Source organism: Silurus meridionalis, chromosome 21 (genome assembly GCF_014805685.1).
Source record: "Silurus meridionalis isolate SWU-2019-XX chromosome 21, ASM1480568v1, whole genome shotgun sequence".
Lineage (NCBI taxonomy): Eukaryota > Metazoa > Chordata > Actinopteri > Siluriformes > Siluridae > Silurus > Silurus meridionalis.
This window is the reverse complement of record NC_060904.1, coordinates 3,816,135-3,834,133: the sequence shown is the minus strand read 5'-3', so window position 1 is coordinate 3,834,133 and position 17,999 is coordinate 3,816,135. Positions and strand designations below refer to the sequence as shown.

Sequence of the window (17,999 nt, the reverse complement as noted above, 5' to 3'; positions counted from 1 at the left end):
AAAGCCGTTCCATCATGAATGGCCTGCTATAGAGCTCTGATCTCAGCCCTATCCATATTTAACAACTCTGGGAGGAATTGCAATACTGACTAAAAGTTCAATTCTATTCATTTGTATTTTTATCTCCATAAAAAGACTTTTGGAAGGCATAATGCCACAGATAAAAAAAAAGGTAGATTTTTGAATTCTGAAAAACACTGAATCCAGACACCGCTGCAGAACTTCTGATGTCTTGTATTTGTCCAGATATACACCAATCTGCTTTGACGTGCTGTTTAGTAAAGTAGGCTGTGGTTTTGGACATAACCAATACTCTTCTACTGGAAAAGAAAAAAAGTTTTTTTAATGAAACTGAAGTCTGCTGAATCTCTGATCAGCCAGGCCCACTAGGCACATCATCCAGTCACACTATGCACATCTCCCGAGGTTATAAACTGAGGATGCTTTAGGATTTTGTGTGGATTCGTAATTTGGTCCCGTAGGCCCCTGCAGCGTTGTACTGCTGTGGGGTCCATAAGTCAGCCTTAATACTCTTAAATTAAATTGGATCGTTCATCATGCATATATCCCACGATTTGAGATCATGTTGAACTAATTACTAAGTGACTTCGTCTACGGCCCTATGAAGTCAAAACAGGATGTTTATATGGACGCTTGAGTTAAAAACACAGCCGTGTTCTTTCTGGAGGCATTATGTTCACTTTGTTCAACTGTAAAAGTACTGAAAAAATAAAAATATTGAAAATATTATCCTGCACATGGGAGGATTTTTTTTGTATCATATCTGTTCAATGGTGGTCCACATGTGAGAAGGGTTATTTATTTATTTATTCATCTGCAGGTACCGAGATGTTTTTTTTTCATAGACAGTCAATGCATAGTAAATTGCAAAGTATGTATTCAAGCAATTAGTATTATACAGTATAGATAGATGCTTTTAATGGATAGAACGATGATGTTAACAGCCAGGTGGACAGATAAATGGATGGATGGATAGTGTGGATGGATGCATGAATTGTTGTTGATGGATGATGCGGTTGGACAAACAGATATATGAATGAAATATGGGTTGATAATATAAACCAAACTGGCTGGCTGGCTGGCTGGATGGATGGATGGATGGATGGATGGATGGATGGATGGATGGATGGATGGATGGATGGATAGATAGATAGATAGATAGATAGATAGATAGATAGATAGATAGATAGATAGATAGATAGATAGATAGATAGATAGATAGGAAGGAAGGAAGGAAGGAAGGAAGGATATATGGGCACCTCATGATACAGCGCCCCTAGAGCACAGCTTGGCAGTACTAGAGCACGAATCCCAGACCTTCCGATCAGTAACCAAAAGCCTTATGTGTGTTTTTCCCTCCTTGAATGCTCTTTACTACTAATAGTCCCTTTTTTTCAGCTGGTTTAAAACAGCAGAGGGTTTATTGTGGAGTAATAGCATGGAGTTCATTGTGGCGCCTGAGAGGGCGCTCGTGAGCATTGTTACAGCCTCGCGCGCGACATTTTTAAAAAGGCGTGACCGCGCGGGCGCGCGCCACATTGTCATGCCTACCCGGATGTGAGTCTATGAGTCGCAATTAGTGTTAATGAACGTCTCGAAAGAAAATCTGTCTTTAAAGATTCCATATTTCCCCAGGAGACAGGAGAGAGAAAAGAAAAGCAAAACCAAACTCCAGTAAAGTCGTTTTTAATGAAATAATAATAATATATTTTTTTCTGGCTCTAAACTCACCCCCCCTGAAGCTCAGCTCCCATTCAGGTGTTGAAGCAGGTGAGTGATGGAACACGTTCATTCCATTAAATTAATTTATTCTGTTTTATTTTATACCGATTTTAACAGTGGACTTTTAAGGTTATAAAATATAAATTTGTTAGTGCCTATATCCCTATTGAGCAAACCAGTGGTCACAGTGGCAAGGAAGTTTCCTGAGAGGCAACAAGGAAGAAACCTTGAAAGGAACCAGACTTGAACAAGGAACCCACTCTCATCTTCAACTGCTGCCTTTGTAGTAGACCCTCGATAATAATTAAAGCCCAAATCCTTTCTCATAGTTCTTAAACTGTTTAGTAAGTTACAGAATCTTTAGGAAGTTCATGTGGAAACATCCTCAGCTGCACAGAGTCGTCTCCAGTGGAAGAGAACTCAATCTAGAGGTCATCAGGATGAATTGAGCAGATCTGAAGAGAAGAAAGACACAGGAGCACTGGTCAGTGGTACTTTACAGTGCTGATTAATATGAGAGAGAGAGAGAGAGAGAGAGAGAGAGAACAATTTATCTTATTTCCTCAAAGAACAGTCACCTTTTAAATCCTTTCTGATTGGGGCTCATGTTTGTTTGTTTTTGTTTGTTTGTTTGTTTTTTGAGGACGAGTGATGAATCGCATCATTCCAAAAAAAAAAAAAAATTACAGCAGGATTCTACTTTGTCTTACAATCCCAGGTTCAAAATCAATAGTTTTGTTTGTTTGTTTGTTTGTTTGTATGACACTCCAATATATTAATAAACAAACACACTTTGATCTGGTGGATCAAAGCTACATTACAAAGACAAATCCAAACAAATAAAAGTCTGCATTTTGCATGGAATCGCCGTCATCCTGCCACATATTCAATATTAAATGTTTTATTTCTTCTTCAGAAATTCGCCCACAGCTAAATATTAAAAATGTATTTAAAAAAATCCCACCCACATCATAGTTCTTATTTCTTTCTTTTACATTAAATCAATGTATGTGTTGATAAACAGTATATGCACAGATTATGCCCACGTTATCTTGGTTCGATTTAGGATTTTTCATCATTACGATGACGATAGTGATATGAAAAATTTGTACAAATATTTTTGAGCTTCAGACAAACATGGTGTTTTGCTCCACCTTCCATCTGCAACCCGGCGCTCGTCCACGTGTCTGACGCCACACACACGTATCCTGTATAGTTTATACAGTAAAGTGCTGTAAATTGCTCTGTATTGCTAATTATGTACTGTAATTTGTTATTATATTACAATTATTATAAACAAATGACCGTATACTACCCCATACTGATCCCCGTTCTTAAAACCGTAAGTCAGAGACTACAAGTATGCGTGTGTGTAAAAATATGTATATAATATTAAATATATTTTAGGGCTGAAGCTACCGATTATTTAAAAAAATCGAGTATTCTACCGATTAGTCAGTCGAGTAATTTGACAAGTACCTTTTCTTTATTAAAAATCAATACTAAATATACGAGAGAGAATACGGCGGGTCTTTTAAAAGGAACAATTCATGTCATTTGTTTACTTTTTATACAAATAATTTTTTTTTTGCTGAAATTGCACATGAATATCTGTGAAAACTAAACTAATTTAGTGCATTTACTTGCCATATTGAAACAAAATACAAAAATGTAAAAATTATACATCATTTTTTTTTAATGGTGACCGCACTGTGCGCTGTTTTCTTTGTTTTAGTTTGAAATGATCCCAAACTTTGGAAACTTTCTGACGTTTTTGTTGACGAGAATCTTCTCCTCTCCCCCTCGCTGTTTTCTCTTCGTTCCTTCATTTTTCATTTTGCAGCGTGTGTTACCTGTCCAGCGCGATCCAGAGTTTAGCGTGCGGTGCGTCTGTAATAATGGTCCGTTGGAAACACAGTGCTCTGTGTTTAGTTAAGTGAAGCATTGAGGCAAATCAATTTGTAAGTTATTTGAGGAATCGTTAGAGCCCTAGTGTGTGTGTGTGTGTGTGTGTGTGTGTGTGTGTGTACAGTGGTCCCCCGGAACTCGCGGGGGTTACATTCTAAGACAAAAATCAATTGTGACTTTTCCGAGCCTTGAGTTCAGAATCGCAAATTATTGGGTGGTGACTAGGGGGGTTGATTGGGGGTTGACTCTATGTGTGTGTGTATATATATATATATATATATATATATATATATATATATATATATATATATATATATATATATATATATATATATATATATATATGTGTGTGTGTGTGTGTGTGTATATATGTATGTGTGTGTATGTATATGTGTGTGTGTGTGTGTGTGTGTGTGTGTGTGTGTGTGTGTGTATATAATGTATATAATGTATATATGGGTGTATGTATAATGTATAATGTACCCCCACATATACATACATGACATGCCTATATGCTCTAATATATTTGATAAATTTGGGTAGTGTCTGTAACGTATTAGGCCGTGAGGTTTGCACGTTCAAGTTTACAGCTCGTGAAGTATGACGACATGTTTCCAAGTGTTTTTTTTGTTTTGATTTATTTATTTATTTTTTGTGTTATGATTTTGTACGAGTGATTTGAATCGCAGACCGGAACTGCTGTGAAACCCTCTCAAAGGGGGATATGGCTGAAGTTCAGAAGACGGGGGAGCGTTCGCTTTTCCTCCATACTGAGCTCTGCGTTCTGCTCTACTTGGAAAGAAGGATCTTTTTTTCCTTCTTTTTGTTGATGTACTGAGAAATCTTTTTAAACACATTATGCATAACGTTTCCCCAGACAGCGCTGCATGACCCCTTGCGAGCGATTTACCAGAATGGCTTAGTCACTGTGTGTTTGATGGTACAGCAAGCTCACTGGTAACGGCTCTGGGCGGTTTTCTGGGTTCTCTTGAGAAACTGATTGTGAAGGCTGCAAATCATTGAAGCGCTTCTAAGAACCGAACAAGTCGAGCAGGATGACTGGTGTAAAAAAGGCGCCTGGGAGCCGTGCACTTGGGGCCGTTTGTTTAAGAGTTCCTCAGATAAAGCCATTAGTCGGAACAGTGTGTGGAGACGTTTTCAATGCTGCTGCGTCGCGATTGCCAGTCATTTCACTTTCACAAGGAAGTGTTTTGGAAAAGTTCATCACCTGATGAGTGTGAGTGATCGCTCTGCCTGTGGGTTTGAGTGTGTGATCCTGCTCAGGATCAGACCACACTTGGACTGTTTATTTCAGGAAAAGTGAATTTGAAGCCAAACCTTTTTTCCAGAGAAAGGAAAGGTCAAAATGCGTGCAATAACATCCCTGAGGAGTTCTTTCTCTTTGCTCAGTGTCACAGGCCAAGGAATCTCTCTCTCTCTCTCTCTCTCTCTCTCTCTCTCTCTCTCTCTCTCTCTCTCGCACGCTAATTTTTTAACTCTTCATCCTTGTTTTATACTTTCTATCTCTGTCTGTCTGCCCCCTTGCGCGCGCGCTCTCGCTCTCTCTCTCTCGCTCTCTCTCTTTCTGTCTAGCACTCAGTCTTTTTGTCTCTCTCTTTCTGCCTCTCCCTTTGTACTTTTTTCTGTCTCTGCCTCTATTACTCTCTGTATCATTGTTTTTGCCTGTCTTTCTCCCTGTGTGTGTGTGTGTGTGTGTGTGTGTGTGTGTGTGGGGCAATAGCAGAACAGTGTAAAGGTGCTCTAAAGGTGCTCTACAGGATTGCTGAGACAAGTAGACAATAGAGGTTGTATGAATTGTATTGTGTGTTTAATTTATTCAGTGATATTTTTTCCATGGTTTAATAAACGTGGTAGCATCGACTGAAATGTCTGCTGAGTAAAATTGGGTGTCATGCCGAACTATAAATCTCAGAATTCCGCTTTTGATCTCAAGCATGATGGAGCATGATGGGCAAAAAAAAAAAAAAAAAACTTTTCAAAAAAGAGATTTTCCACAGTGGCTGTTAAACTGCCAACGATATGGTCAGGTCGAGGGAAATAAAAAAGTTTCCATCCTTGTCTGAATTTGGATTTCCACAGCAAAAAAAACCACGGTGCACCTTTTTTATTATGCGGCTTAGCGAATGCATCATTGTAATTGTCTTAGGTCACCGGTGAAACATGAAACGCTGACAGCAAGTTAATCCTGGAAATTTAAATTTTCCCGATCGCCTCCAGAGTTCCGACCTCAATTCCTGATGTCAACGAATGTTGTTCTCTCAGGCCCCATTAGTCAGGGCTGGACACGCTAACACGGCCACCGATGCCGGGCGTGACTCTAAAAGCTTCCTCCTTTCATCCTCCCTCAGGGAGTGAGGCGATCCTTCAAATCCTTTCGCTTTTTGATATAAATCAAGCTCTGTGATTCATGAAGCCGATTACCATGCGGCGCACGACGACTCAATTGTGTAACCGGCAATTAATTTTTAGTTGAAAGCTCGAAAAATGTTTTCAGCTGGTCCCGCACCTGCAGCGCCTGGCACGGCCTCTCGATCCAGGCCAGATATGTGTGTGTTTTGTGTGTGAATGATTGCTCCAGAGTAAAGGGAGTGGAACAGGGTGGTCAGGAAACAAGAGCGTTCGGATTAATTGGTGCCATGCAACAAGCTCTGCCTTTTCCAAAGCCTGGGTGTCATGACGCTAAGAAGGATTTTGGATCGCTTCCCATTCTGAAACACCTTTTTCTTGATCCTTCACCCAGTTTTAACAAATGAGTCTTCAGAAATGGCACAGAGTTGGATTTTGTTTTTTTTGTTTGTTTTTTTGACAAGCTTAGAGCTTCAGCACTACTGACTAATCATCAGTGGTTGTTAGGGGTTGTCTGGTATAGATGTTCTGAAGATCTGCATCTCACCCTTGATTTAGTGGATAATTTCATCTGGATTATGTAGCCACATTCGTAAGGACTATCCTGTGCTCATCCCCTGAGTCCTATTCACAATACTGCACATCCTTTCAACACACTCACTCAATGTACTGTTTTAACTCGACTCTTCCTCTGAATACACACCGGACACATTGCAGAAACGCTGCTTCATGACTACAGACGGTCCACACTAGACGTATCCCAGCTGTTTCCGTACTCGCTACTGGAAGGACAAAGAACAGTGCACTTAATCTCTTTTGGCAGCCATTTGCTTATCTGTTATGAGTAAGTGAATTGAAATATCTGGCGACTTTCCTTTTTTGTGTAATATTTCATGGAAAAAGCTTATTTAGCTCATCCAAGTCTCCAAAAACCTGTACCAAATGTTCAAAGGGGTAAAGCTTGACCTGATCAAATTGCAAGAAAGTATACAACACAAGACAGCATACACTTGTGCACTGAGATATCTGCACCCCCTCGATTTTCTGTCAGACTCTGCTTGGGTGTGTGTCGAAGCTGGATCAAATCTAATATGGACTTTTGATTGTCTAGCATCTGTCATGAGGAGGGCTCTAATGTAACAGACCGGGCACAAACTGGCGACATCCACAAAGTCACGTACCATGACCCCTTTTGGCTTCAACTTCTGTCGTCTGCCAGACTTCTGAAAAGTTTCTTCCCTTAGGCAGTCAAGTAGCCCAGCTCTCACCTGGGCTAGTCAAACACCTAACCCTGCACTCAACACCACTGCATAGCTGCAGTTTACAAAGGTTTTTTTTTACAGGGTGGCGCAGGGCAACAGGAAATTTTGGAAGTAGGAGTTGGTTGGGGCATCGGCATTTGTTTGGAACCAGTGCGATATGGGTTTAAAGAATGGTGATATTGTGAGTGTTGCGCAACAGGAATTTCAGCATCATTACCAGCATCATGATCGTGTCCCGTCTGCTCATTTCAAAGAAATTGGTTAAGTCCCCAGATGGTCCTGCACACCAGAGAATATCGAGGCTGTTTGAGACGCCATTGTGAGGCGCTCTCGCTGTTCCGGTCAACAACACTCATAGCTGTGTCGAGCTGTTTCCTCGAAATGATGCACCCACGTTGCAGACGGGACGCGATTATGAGGTCCTAACCGGTAATGAAGCCGAAATTCCCTTTGTGCAGCACCCGCGCTACCACCATTTTTATAAAAGATTTTTACAGCAAACGCTTGTTACTCACCGCTCCATTATAACTAATGGCAAGGGGTTCTAAACGAGCTCGCACCAGTTCCAAACAATCATCGATCCCCACCAGGGTCGCCGACTCCTAGTTCCAAAATCTCCCGTTTTCCTGCGCCACAATGTGGAGGTCGTTTTTGTTTTCTTTTATTCCGCCCAGGGAAATATACATGATTCTCTGTGCATGTGTCCATCTCTAAAAGCGTGACAAATATAAAAAAAAAAAACGAAGTGAAGAAAATTCGTAACTATCGTCAAAACGCATCATAAAAAGCGCTTGGCTGCACGCAGGCTTTCCGGCTTTTCATTTCCTCGCAATCGAGATGTCAAAAACAGCTGTCTGAAAGGACTCCCCTCGGCCAGAGTTCCCCAGACGAGTGTTTTGTTCCCCACTTTGATTTATTTGGATGTGGATTACTAGGACACCGGTGTTTGCTTGCTGTTTGACCTCATCCAGTCATTTGAGCCTTGTGGTGGGGGGTTTGAAGAAATGACAATGATGTCCAAAAGTAGCCCAGGGTCTTTTTCAGAAGCAGACCAAGAAATGACCGGAGACGTGTAGCAGCAGAGAAATTATACACGGGTGTAAGTTTGCTTTCACAAGCCGGACTCGTCAAGGTTGAACTCGCAATTAGCCTCGTGAAGGAGGCCAAACAGCCCGTCGAGTCCAACTGGAATTTTGAAGGGTGCAGGTGCAGGTTGAGGGGAGGATTTACGAGGAATCCCAAAGCTCTTGGAGGTTTTAGGAGCTTTGGTTTGCGAGTAAGTCTTGTATGATCTAATGCGTGAGACAAGTGAGGACATGAAGAGTAGTCGGACAGTACTGTTGCTGTTATGAACACGGGTGGAAGACGGTTCTCTTATCAACATGCTGATCCTGAGATAAAAACGCTTCCTCCTCTCTGGATTGCCGTAATCCACCCATTTGTTTTGTTGCTAAAGTGATCACACACGTGGCCATTTTCTCTCCATGTCTCACTAAATATAATATTTAAACAAATCGCTGATTTATTGTTGTGGCTTGTCTGACTGCCAGATTTCTGTTTTATTAATTTTAAAACCATCTTGACCCCGATATGGAAAGAATTACACTTTGTGGTCCTTTTTTCTGGCCCTGCGTTTGTCTCTTTTTAAAAAAATTTTTTCAAAAGCTGTACAGAGTTCACTTCCAGAGTAATTCAGCACAATATGTGAACAATAAACCGTTCAGAAAGATTGAAGCTTGATGACTAGTCCTGGTTTCGTGTTTCCTCGGGGTCTTCGCCAAACCCCTTTCTCTTCCAATATAACTGGTGGAATATTTAAAATCGATTGAACAGTTGCTCTCTTACTTCAAATAGCAGCCATGACTTTAGCACTTGGCTTTTTTTTTTATATATATATATTAAATTTTTTTCTCCCTTTGTCCAGCTGTGTGATGTTGCATCATTCGTTCATGCACATGAGAAATAACAAAAGGTCTGGTCTCTGAACTCAAGGAAATGGTTCAGCCAAAAGGACCTGAAATTTGCACAAGTTTTCTCTCACCACAAATAAAAGCACACGGCCAAAGACATATTTAGTGTCAAATTGATCAGCTTCAAATCAAATAACTCCCGATGAATGGCAGCATTTTGTGAAATGTATTACATATTTTTTCGCTATGTAGTAATTACACAAAACAAAGCAATCTATGCCTAATTCTTTCTGTGTATAGTGCGTCAAATAATAGACTTCACAAAGCGGCAAGAAATGAAAACTAAAAAAAAATGTATTCAAATGTTCAGGGTCGAGATTTTCTAAAGAAAACAAGAATTTCTGCACTGGGAAATGAATGTATATTATTTAATTTTTAGTTTAATTCATTTAAGTATTGTCATTTAATACATATTCCACAAAGATAAGAGAAGAATGCATTTTTAAAATTTTTGTTTATTTTTTATAAAATAATTATAATAGTCAATAATTAATATAATTGCAGAGACTGTTTTAAAAGAAAAATGTCCAATATTTATGGCCTTCGATGATTTCCTGAGAAAATTTCCCCAATCATCTTTCAGATCATGCAGTATTGGTGTACGGAGCAGCGTTCTTTGTGCCAGTTCTCCACAAGAGGGCACAGACGATATAACTCGGTCCACTTCAGTGCTCTCAGGTTTCGCTCATACACTTGACGACACGCCGCTTGAAATTTTCCCACTATTAGGAACGCCGTGTCCGAGTCTTACGGGGGGAAAAAGGCATCAGCTATTAGTCCTGGTGCCGGTAAGTGCTGCGCGTCCTCGGAAAGCTGACGTTTACGACGTCGACCCGAACAGTCAAATGTGTCTCTAATCAACGTGCAAGTCTCTCGCCCGCTGTGACAAATCGGTACGGTCACTTCCAGCTCCTGACGTTTTCCTCTTACTGTCACTGTTAGGATTTTTACAGCTCCCGTTAACGTGCCGCTCGTTATTTCTCGACATAATGAGGACCAGCGGGCCGCCGTTCTTGGAAATTTGAGAAGTTTTTAAGTTTGCAAATTTCCGCTGTTTGACGCCGGTGCACATCTGAGAGCCATTTCCTTTATAGCGCTTAAGCGATGTGTTTAATTCTCACATTTGGCATTAGAAGGCATTAATTTGAGCAGAGGCCATCCCTGATTGTGCTCTCTTTCGCGATCTCTCTCTCTCTCTCTCTCTCTCTCTCTCTCTCTCTCTCTCTCTCTCTCTCTCTCCGATGCCGAAGCTAATTGATACTCGGGGCTAAAAGGAGGGCAAAGTAAACACAGGACAGCTGCATCAGCCGCTTCAGCACGGACCAGGCTTCCCATAATGGTCTGCCTGTGAGGTCGGATGATGGCCACACAAAAGCAATATTTGCCCGATCCATCCAAGCGGAGCTGCTCAATTGGAAAGTTGAACTTTCCCATCGCTTTACACTGCAGGTCCTTTCTGGTCTGTTTGTCTGCTGGGGGCGGATGAATGATGCTTTCGAGTCGACACGTTTGACCCGAAGAGCGCAAGCATGTATTCACCTCTATGTTGGGACCTTGCTGGACTGTTCCCCCCAACCAACCCCCCCCTCCAATCATCCTGCCTTGAATTGAAAATTCTCGACTAGACTAAAAAGGTTGCCTTATTGCATATAAATTCAGTTTGACATAAATTATAAGCATTTTTATACAAGTTTCCAAAGCATTACTACATTGTGTGTATCCTGTTAAATTTGTACAAAAATCTAGGTGTAGCTAAACAAACAACGTACATACACCAACCAGGCATAACATTATGACCACCTTCCTAATCTTGTGTTGATCCCCTTTTTTGCTGCCAAATCAGTCCTGACCTGTCGAGCATCAACATCATTAACTGCTTCAGCAATTTGAGCTACAGGAGCTCGCCCACACGGGTCAGCTTTTGCTCCTCACATGCATCAAATTGTCAAACTCACTTGCCCATTTTTCCTGCTTCTAACACGTCAACTTTGAGGACAAAATGTTGACTTGCGGACTAATAATTCCCACCCACTAACAGGAGTCATGATGAAGAGATATTCAGTGTTATTCACTTCACCGCTAATAATGAGTGATCGGTGTATGTGGTTTGTGTATTAGCAGCATGGTGATCACTGCTCTTAGGTTGAAAAGAAAGAAAAAGAAAAAGTTTGCATCTCAGTACTCTGCTCTCTCAGTGCCTGAAAACATCTAAACAGCTGTTATGCAACTTTTAATATAGCGCATCATCTTTGTGTCACCGACAAATAGTCAGATAGCTGGTATGAGGTGGTAACATTTATGGCATTAGCCAGACACCCCTATCCAGAGCAACTTTCATTTTTTCTCATACAACTGAGCAGGTATGGAGTTAAGGGCCTTGCCCTAGGGCCCTGCACAGGGGTCCAGAAGTGGCACCTTGATGTCCCTGGGATTTGAACTCGGTGATTTCAAAGTATAATGCCTTTAACCACTAAGCTGCCACCTTGTACATGGTAACTTAGTGGGTGAGATGTGGTTAAGACCATCACTGCCAACTGGCCTCTGCTGGGTTCAAGGTCCCTTGATCAAGGGCCCTTACCCCTCATTTGCTCAAATCATTGTAAGTCACTCTGGACAAGGGTCTGCCAAATGCTGTGAATGTAATGTGCATTATGTTTGAACATGTCTACATACCAAACGAAAACTTTCAAAAAAGTTGAAATACGACAAACAAATTCTTAGTCATTTTTTGTTCCCCCCCACCATGGAAACACGATACGTCCCAACAGTAATGCGTGCGTGTTAGTTCATCTGTGTGACTGTAAACACTGAAATCCCGCTAGCTAATCAAATCACCACTCCACCTCTTGGTCTATGAAATAGAAATTCACCCCCCCCCACACACACCCCATTATATTCGCTTGACCCCTGCCCTTTAGCTTATGAACTAAATAGCTACCATGTGCCATATGTGAACACGCTTTCCGTGATTGACAGTTTGTGCTATTTTGGCTTACATAAACTCTTAGAGGCGTCTCGAGGGCAGGTTCGCCGTTCGCACGGTTCCACCAGTCAGTTGTTTGAACGTTCTGGAGACAGTGTTGGTTCTGAATTCATTACTGCTCCTTGTTGTGCGTTGCTAGGCACCGAGCGTGGATTGTTTGCTCGCGTTTTAAAGCGGATGGATGAGGGCGGCAGTAGACAGACCGGTCGGTCTGACTTCTCCGTGTCTTTTTCTGAGCGTGTTTGAAGAGACGTGGAAGCCCCTCGAGTCGAGCAGAATTGTATTTGACGGGGAAACACACAGCCTGAACACACAGATGGGAGGTCTATTGATGGCAGTGTGAATGTCCCCCGGCTCTAATTGTGGCCATTAAAATGAGCTCACCTGGGCGGCGCGCCAGAGCAAACACCCTGCCTTTTTCTTATTGATCTGCTTCGTAAGATTTTACAAAAGTCTCTGCTGCGAACCGGCGCAGTCCTGTGGTCTTCAGATTTCCTCATCGGAAATGAAATGTAATGTGGATGTCGACGTGGTTGCGTGATTCAGAGATGGGAGCGAGCCAGATAGACGTGCCCGCTCTTCATGGAGCGAAGGGTGAACAATGACCGGCTATTTTAATTCAACGCTGAAAGTCTTGCATAAAACATGTTCACCGGCATGCCTTTTTATAGCAAGGAAGTGAAGTGAATCCATCAGCGTCTGTAAGGAGTGCTTTGAGTTGGTGTTTACCAGGAAATACAGCACATAGTAGAGACTAGCATAATGCTCATTCAGCTGTCTGAATTTTTGGTGGCTTACAGGTTTCTGCGATTTGCCTCTAGAGCTTCAGGAATGAAGCCTGCCCCAGTCCTGTGTAGTTGTGCTTAAGGGCTTTTCTCGCCCAGTCCAAAGACATACATTGTAGTCTAACTGGCATTTCCAAATCTTTGTTGCCATTGAGTGCGCGTGTGTGGTTGTGCCATGTCCAATCTGGGGTGTCCTCCTCCTTGTGCCCCGACATCCTTGAGATCCTTTGGCAACTTTGGTTTTGATTTGCCGAGATGTAGTATTGACAAAAGTATTGGAACAGTTGACTTTTCCAGCCTTATGTGGTTCTTCAACAAACTGTCAGCCACAATCATACAGAATGTCTGGATGCGGAGCATGACATTTTCCCTTCATTCGAACAAGGAAACCCAAATCTGTTTTTTTTTGAGTGCAGGATTGAATAAATTATTTAGGGAGGCACAGTGCATGTAGGGGGTGTGGCCTCAGTGGCCCTGCAGTATGTCCAGGTGTTAGAAATTGAAAAATTATATATTCAAAAAAAAATTTTTTTCCAGACTACATTTAAGTTCCCTGTTATAGGCTAACCTGCAATTTTGTAAATTCCCAGTTTGTTCCCATTAATTCCCGTGGCATTTCCATATAAAAGTTTTTAGTCTTAAAAATATCCTGAACCCTAATTCTGATCAAACTGTTTTCTAGGAGAAATTGAGGTTTTAAAAAAAAAACCACAGAAGGAAGGCCAGGCTGCTGTTTGCATTTCAGCTAAAGATATCTGGTGCCAGGTGGTGGGTAAAGATGGTCAGAGCAAGACCAGACTGTCTTCTCTCCAAATGAGTGGAAATTGCATTGTGAATCATGGCAGAGCAGCAACTGTGTGTGAGAACAGGATGCAGGCGGGTGTGGAATGAACACAGCCGGCCAGGTCTGGCTGTTCGCTATCTAACAGCACGGAATCCGGAGGCAGAAGATAGCACGCGCTGCTCCAAGCACTTTTAATTCGTCCAAGTCCCTTCTATGGAGAGCATGAAGAAGACAAGGCAGAGTGTGGAAAGGATCAGTATGAGGGTTAATAAAAAAAATTTTAAAATAACCTTAGGGGAGTTCAGCCAAGAGGGCAGAGGGATGTTACGGCTGAAACGGTTCCCTATATGGCAGCACTCGGTTGAAAAGTTCCACGACGTCTTCCGAAGTAAAGCCCTTAGTCATCTGTTCTCATGTCTATTGTTTACATGGACGCCTCGGTTTTCAGCAATGACTTCACAAGATTCGGATTTCTGGTCTCGGGGGTTATGGCAGGACGAGTCACAGCTAATGTTTTAAAAGGCACAGAGCCTGAGACAGAGGAAAACGCCTCTGCGTGCTGACCTCATCAATGACTAGCTGTCTCTGTTTAAATACACGTTATGGACAAAAGTATTGGGACGTCTGATTTTTCCAGTCATATGTGTTTCTCAACCACAAAGCTGAAGCACAGAATTGTGGGATGTCTTCTGATGCTTTAGCATTACATTTTCCCTTCGTTAGACCCTGCAGTGTTCTAGCGTGACAATGTTCCAGCTCCATGAACATATTGTTAACATGGGTTGGAGTAGAAGATCTTGAAAGGCCTGCAGCTCTGAGTTTAACTGGACTGAACCGTTTGTAATGAATTGGAATACCGACTGCACCTACTCACCTCATCAGTAGCTGATATTACTAACACCCTTGTGGCTGAATGAGCACAAATCTCCACAAGCACACTCTAAAATCTAGAGGAACATCTTCCCAGAAAAATGGGGAGGTTATTATAACAACAAATGGGGACTAAATGTGGAATGGGATGTTCAAAACGCACATATGAATCTTACATATATAGTTTTATATCCATTTTCTCCTCCTTCTCACCCTCTCTGTCAGCTTTGATTGACAAAATAGTAAATACTGACACTTTATGCTAATGCAGGTATTGGCAAAGTGAATCTGGGGATTTAATCCAAAATGCAGTTTTGGTTTGATTCGCTGTTCTCTTGGGAAAAGTCAATTTATTTTATTTTCCAGAATTCTACGGCTTTTTTTCTACCTGTACTTTTTTATTTTCGCCCTCTCTTTTGATCTTCATGCATTTTACTACATAATTATACATTTAGGTTCAGGTTTTTATTCCTTTATTGCATGCAGTATGTTAGGTGAGGTGTAAGTTTGGAGGGCATGTGTTAAGACAAATGTTATCTTGTTTTATTATCTTTTCATTGTACTTCCTGATTCGTCAGTGTAAAGAGCTGGTCTGATCTTCCTACTAATCAATATTAACTCTATGTACTTGGCAGGCACTCAAAGTAAGCATTAGGGTTGCAAAGGGGCGGACATTTTCCAGTAAATTTCCAGAAGCTTTTCATATGAACTTCATCTAAGGAGTTTGGGAAATATTCCAAGTTGTAAACTTACCGGGAATTTAAAGGAAAAAAACGCATCGAAATTATACATGTACAAACAAATATAAACATTATTTGGTCATAAGCTGACATTCATGCAAACTAATGGATTTTTTTATTAGATTTTATTTTTGACTGATTTAATTGGAGGTAAAACAATTATAGATATTTCTTAATATATATTTCACAATTTTACTGTTCTGTATTTTTGGTCAAATAAATGCAGGCATAAGGGACTTATTCCCAAAATATTACAAATATTAATGTGCCCAAACTTTTGGCCGGTAAATGTCTGTAATATTTATGTAATTTATTTGAACACTCGCCAAGATGGACATTTTTGGTGCACGATTGGAGAAATGTTCTGCATCAGGTTATGGAGGAATGCATAGTACATGTATGGGGTGTGTCCAACTATGTTAAAGTTCCCTGTTATAGGTTTACCTGCAATTCTGTATCTTCTCATTTTGTTCCCGTCAATTTCTGTTAATTCCCATGGAAAGTTTCCAGTCTTGAAAATTCCTGGAAATTTGCAACCCTAGTAAGCATGGTGTTTCTTCTTGTTTTTGTTTTTTCCTTGAATAAAGTACATTTGAGAGCGTTTAATTATCTAGTTATTAAAGCCTGCGTGTAAAAAGGTGTTTCCTGGTCAAATCTATTTACAGCCATTGATTTAGACCCTTCAGGCAATTGCTGTCTCTTTCCTTCCTCTCTTTTTCTTACCTGGCTGCTATATCACCTATCCAGTCAGAAGCTGTAAAATGCTAATGCTAACTTGTTACGAGTGCTGGGCACAAATGAAAGAGGGCCAGGTTTTTTTTTTTTTTCTTTTTCTTTCAGATATGCATGAGACGCCTGTTATTAAGCCACCTCCTGTTCAGCTGAATGACTTAATTACCAGTAGTCTTTCTACTTCTTCACAGGAAACGGGGTTTCACTCCCCACCCAACACACACACACACACTGTTCTTGGTCTTTGTGCTAACATTAACTTTAAAAAAAAATTTTTTGTTTGACGGCGAATAGAGTCTTTGTAAGCATCAGGTCTGTCTTTCGGCATACAGAAATCACTTTTCCGTGACGCGTGTCTCATGTCGATCCGGCAGACAACAATGTGCACTTGGAAGTCTGGAGAGCCAATAGTCACCAAGAACTCAAGGCTTATGACAGCCATCAATGTGATTTACATCGTCGTTCATCTTTCTTCACTTCGCAGCCTTGAATTTTAAAGGTCTAAATTTAAGAGCCAATAAACTCCAGTTGCCACGAGCAGCTGGTACAAGTCGGTCCCTCGAGAAAATGTCGCTACGTGATACAGGTCCGCTGGGAGTGCCTGCGTAAACTCCCCATTCGAGTGTGGACTGAAAAGTCATTGTGACGCTTTCTGCACACCTTTGAGATCGCGGCGGCTTTTAAAAACGAACGGACCGGTTTGTACGGGTTAAGTCCGAGACGCTTATATATTTAATTAGTCTGACTTAGCACGCGATAAACATTTATGCCGATAATCCAAACATAAGACTTCTCGCTAATCGTAATTTGCTGCGTCGACCCTGTGCTTACTGCTTAAGGAAGTGTTATGAAACCTTTTCCTCTGGTGGATTTTAGTGCTGATTCCTAAATCAGAACTATAAATACACTAGAGAAAAAATACACTATATATATGAAAGTTGACTGAGACCTGACCAAAAGATTTAGATGTGCTTTTTGAATTATGTAATTGAGTTAAAGTAGAAATACACAAGGTAAAATATTACTTCATTCAAAAATATTTGCCTTCAAATATATTTAAGCATTTAAAATACTATGATTTATTATGGCTATAATGTTCCTATTATCATTTTTGTCACAAGACTTTATGTGAAAAGACTCTTTTACTCTTTGCACACAATGTATTAATGGAATAATATTAATAAGTCATACACTGATATCTATTAAAATGATCATGAGCCTAAAACTTTCTGATGCTGAACTGTTTGTTGGTGATTAGTAGATACCACAAAGCGCCAATCTAAACAAATGAGAACGCAATGAGAAGTGCAATGCAAAGTGACCAAGGGTGCTCAAACTTTTGCATCTTACCCACTTCTAATAACATGCATGTTTGTGTTAATAAAAAGCCTTTTCATTATTACTTAAGACGGGAAAGCATCGAATGTGATAGTTTTTTTTCCTTTTTAACAGCTGCAGGAACCAGAAGATTTTTTTTAATTATTATTATTATTTTTAAGTGTTTCTTTTCTGAAGATTGCCAGAAAGAAGTTGGAGGAAGGTTTGTGCTGCCAGACCTGGTTTTCAGCCTGGTACTTTAGGTGTTGGTTTAAATTGAGTCCAGTTTTTTCTCTGTTCCGAGAATCTAAATATCTGAGGGCTGTAGGTCGAGCGGGCCAGTCCATGTCAAGGAAAAAGAGTAATTTCTCACCAGAATGCCTTTTCCGATGTCTATAAAAGCCTGGCGCTGTGGTGCCAGGAGCGCTGGATAAGGTGTGATTGTCAAGCACGCCAGCTTTCATTTCCTCTCTCTTACATGTCCCCCTTTTGAAACATATGCTAACAATGTTTATTAGCCTGTTGGCACTCGCTTCGC

At 40.9% G+C, this 17,999-nt stretch overlaps 1 protein-coding gene across 8 annotated transcripts in view; it reads left to right on the top strand.

Annotated features, from left to right (window-relative positions):
* The first annotated feature begins 1,571 nt into the window (after positions 1 to 1,571).
* Positions 1,572 to 17,999, top strand: part of sulf1 (sulfatase 1) — an 87,737-nt gene continuing 71,309 nt past the window's right edge. For 5 of the 8 annotated variants that reach the window (XM_046833792.1, XM_046833798.1, XM_046833796.1 and 2 more), the window contains exons 1-2: positions 1,572 to 1,791; positions 1,896 to 2,227. The gene's annotated coding sequence lies outside the window, so the exon portion shown is untranslated. The remainder of the gene's footprint in view (positions 1,792 to 1,895; positions 2,228 to 17,999) is intronic. The other 3 variants (XM_046833799.1, XM_046833795.1, XM_046833793.1) reach the window with 2 other exon arrangements.